The sequence below is a fragment of the Bidens hawaiensis genome, unplaced genomic scaffold, assembly GCF_021521415.1.
Source record: "Bidens hawaiensis isolate Kalapana, Puna unplaced genomic scaffold, B.hawaiensis_p1.1 tig00065769_1, whole genome shotgun sequence".
Taxonomy (NCBI): domain Eukaryota; kingdom Viridiplantae; phylum Streptophyta; class Magnoliopsida; order Asterales; family Asteraceae; genus Bidens; species Bidens hawaiensis.
In genome coordinates, this window is record NW_027501702.1 from 15,595 (window position 1) to 19,748 (window position 4,154).

The following is a 4,154-nucleotide window of genomic DNA, read 5'->3' on the forward strand; positions in this document are numbered from 1 at the left end:
TTGAACACGATGCATATCATTCCAATCTAACATCAAGCAGACGACGCACAAACCCTTTTCTGATTCTCCCTCTTTGGGTCTCGGGTAGACCGGTGGTTTCCCTCCACATCTCCAGTAGTCGCAGCCCTTCGATTCTCCGGTCTACCTCTCCACATCTCTGATTCTCCAGCAGTTTAGTCTCCTCGCAGTTGCAGCGGCGCCTCTGATATTCACAAGTTCGTGTCTTATCGTGTATTTCACCTGTTAATTCCATGTCTAAACAGGTGAAATACCCGTTAGTACCTGATTTGATTTTTATAAATAAAAACGTTTTTTTTTGCTCCTCCAAAATAATAAAGTATACAAAATAATTTCTAAAGATTAAAATAATGTACACCAATTATTAAAGAAACAATTTAACTACTCCCATGTCCTTCCTACTCTATATATACCCTTTCACCTCTTCACAATTCACTCATCCTCCATTCCTATTCTTCTTCTTTTTCTTATACTCAAAACCACTTCACTCAACCACCAATGACCACCACTCCCCACCATCACTCATCCGATCAAGGCGACACCGCCACCGTCAAATCTCAACCCTCAACGCTACCACGCCCACTTCCTAATTTCCTTGCTAGTGTCAAACTCAAACATGTTAAACTAGGATACCATTACCTCATCACCCATTTCCTCATCCTCACACTCCTCCCCCTAATTGCTGTCACCGCGGTCCACCTGTCCCAAATAAACCTCAACGGCATCGAAAAACTATACATCCATCTCCAATACAACCTCATCACCATCATAACCTTAACATGTGCCATCATAGTCGGATCCACCACATATCTCATGACCCGACCTAGAACTATTTACCTAGTTGACTACTCTTGCTACCGTCCACCAGACCGCCTTTCGGTCAAGTTCCACCAATTCATGGAACGTTCTGAAACACACGGTGGGTTCGACGAATCAGCACTCGAGTTCCAACGTAAGATTTTAGAAAGATCTGGTCTTGGGGAACAGACTTATCTCCCGGCAGCATTGCATGAAATACCGCCAGCACCGTCTATGGCGGCTGCTAGACAAGAGGCTGAGGATGTTATGTTTGGGGCTTTGGATAATTTGTTTAAGTCTACTAATGTTAATCTCAAGGATGTTGGGATATTGGTGGTGAATTGTAGTCTTTTTAATCCGACTCCATCCTTAAGTTCGATGATTGTTAATAAGTATAAACTGCGGGGGAATATTAGAACGTTTAACCTCGGCGGTATGGGTTGCAGCGCCGGAGTTATTGCGGTTGATTTGGCTAAAGACATGTTGCAAGTACATCGGAATACATATGCTGTGGTCGTCAGCATGGAGAACATAACTCAAAACTGGTACTTGCATGTTACAACTAAGAAAGTAAATGTCATAACAAAACTAATAAATAGGAGTTTAATTGTGTCCGGTTAAAGGGTTAATATTTTTGTTCACTAAAAAAAAAAGAAAAAACATTGACACTAACCGCATATACTTAAAATTGTGTAATACGAACACGACTTGTTAACTATGCATTCTTCTAAACGTGTCATACAAACAAGTTGATTGGTGATAATCAAATTGTAAACGTATTAATCGAGAGTTGATGGGATGTTAAAAACTAGTTTATACATGTGACAAACGGGTTAGTGGGTCAACCTGTTTAACTAAAAAGGTTGACGGGTGGATATGTTTGACTAAACAGGTTAAACAACTCATTCAAGCATAGACCCATATATTTCTCTATGCCAAATATATTAAGCCTAACCCACACACACTTATAATCATATACTTGAACACGCCATTTTTAACCCATGTATCTAAACGCGTCAATTTAGTTGACGGTTAATTAAGTTGTAAACATATAAATTAAGTTAACTAATGTGTTGTATAAAAGCCAGTTAAATATGTAAATTAAGGTAAAATCTAAGTCAAACTTTTTTAAGTAATTCACAAGTTGACAGGTTGACCTACTTAATTAAAGTATTAAACAATTGAACAAGTCAACACAAATATGACCAGTTAGTTTAAGATGGTGGACCGAAGCATGATTACTTTTCTAAACATGTTACGTTCAATGAAACAAAACCTGGTTCAAAAATCTCTTTTGATTCAATATTAATTACATTTGTTTTCAATCTCCACCGCAGTCCCACCACTCCACTCTATATGATTTCACTAATTGTGTTATTTTTCCATTCCATCATAAGGTACTTCGGAAACAAGAAATCAATGCTGATCCCGAACTGCCTCTTCCGCATCGGCGGCGCAGCGATACTACTATCCAACAAACCCACAGACAACCGCCGCGCAAAATACAAACTCCTCCACATAGTCCGCACCCACTGTGGCACCGACGACACCGCCTTCAACTGCGTCTACCAACAACAAGACGCCACTGGCAAAGTCGGCGTCTCGCTTTCCAAAGATTTAATGGCGATCGCGGGTGGCGCATTAAAAGCCAACATAACAACACTGGGCCCACTTGTCCTCCCAATCAGCGAACAGTTATTATTCTTCGCCACATTAATTACCCGAAAAATAACTGAAAGTAAAACCAGACCGTACATTCCAGATTTCAAACTGGCGTTTGATCACTTTTGTATTCACGCCGGCGGGCGAGCCGTGATTGATGAGCTGGAGAAGAATTTGCAATTGTCGGAACAACATGTCGAGCCGTCGAGGATGACGTTGTATAGGTTTGGGAACACGTCATCGAGCTCGATTTGGTATGAGTTGGCCTACACGGAGGCTAAAGGGCGTATGAAGAAAGGAAACCGCGTCTGGCAGATAGCTTTTGGAAGCGGGTTTAAGTGTAATAGTGCGGTTTGGGAAGCCGTTCGAGCCGTGAAGCCTGCGGAAAGTAGTAACCCTTGGGCAGATTGCATACATAAATACCCGGTGGAAATTAAATAAGTGTGGACTGTTTTAAGAATTAAAAATAACTCATATATACATTTATATATTATACAATATGATATATGTGTATATTGGACGAAAGAAAAAGTGTTGTAATAACTTTTTTTTGTTGAAGTTTATAAATGTTGTGTTGATAAATAATTGTTTGTGTTAAGTAATTTAATTTGTCTCATATAAAGGTGGTGTTTTGACATTCATATCGATAGTTACTATGCTCAGCTGGATGTTAGTAAATTTTATATTTTATATATAACTTTTTTCTTACTTTCAGTTCAAAATTAACAGCTAAACAAGTTGCCGTATCGACAGTGTCTAGTTTGGTTCGGATTTTAGTTTTTTCAAGTACATTCAAATAACGAACATTCCCGCACCACATATGTTTGTGTACACATTGGTAAAAAGTGATTACACTACATATGTGTCCTTAATATAATGTGTACTTTGATGATCATTTATAGATTCTTAGACTATGTGTAGTGGACGATATTGGAGGATAATGGGGGCTACAAAATGGAGGAACCCCCCCCCCCCCCCCCCGGGGCGATAATAGGGCAATAAGAGGGAGGGGTTGTTATTTATCGCCCGTTGATTAAAGGAAAATAATATTATTATAATCTTATGACCGTTGAACGATCAACAAAAAATATTAAAAACTTAATATAAATACCAAACTAATTCAACCATTTTCACCATTTCCACCATTTCATATATCAACTCAAATGCATCTTCGCCAATTCAAAACCCATTTTCACCAAGTATTTTTTTTTGCCAAAATTGTAACATTCGTTAATTTTGAAACCCGACCCATTTTTGTTTTCAATGAGATTTTAAACATTTATAATCAATGAAATGTTGTGTATGTCTATGTTTTAATCATGTTATTAGTTATATCATACTTTCTGTGCTAACAATTTCGTAAGTCTTGAAGAATCGAAAATTATTATCTCACATCGTTACTTATATCGTGTAACCTAACTTGATATTTGGAGTCCCTAATAAGTTATATATATGTATTTTGCATATACATAATAAGTTATAACTCATAAGTGTGTGCCTTCATTTTATAACACAATAAATTGTTAAATGGATCTTTATACATGTAATTAGCCTAAGTAGTATATCTAGATAATTATTGTAGCAAATGTTTCTTCTCATATCTTAAAAATACAATATAATATAACCCAAAAGACCCCTAAAACCGTTCACCACACCCCTTTCCCCTTCTTCAAGTT

At 37.8% G+C, this 4,154-nt stretch overlaps 1 pseudogene; it reads left to right on the forward strand.

Annotated features, from left to right (window-relative positions):
• The first annotated feature begins 334 nt into the window (after positions 1 to 334).
• Positions 335 to 3,419, forward strand: LOC143604554 (3-ketoacyl-CoA synthase 9 pseudogene; annotated as a pseudogene).
• Positions 3,420 to 4,154: the final 735 nt, after the last annotated feature.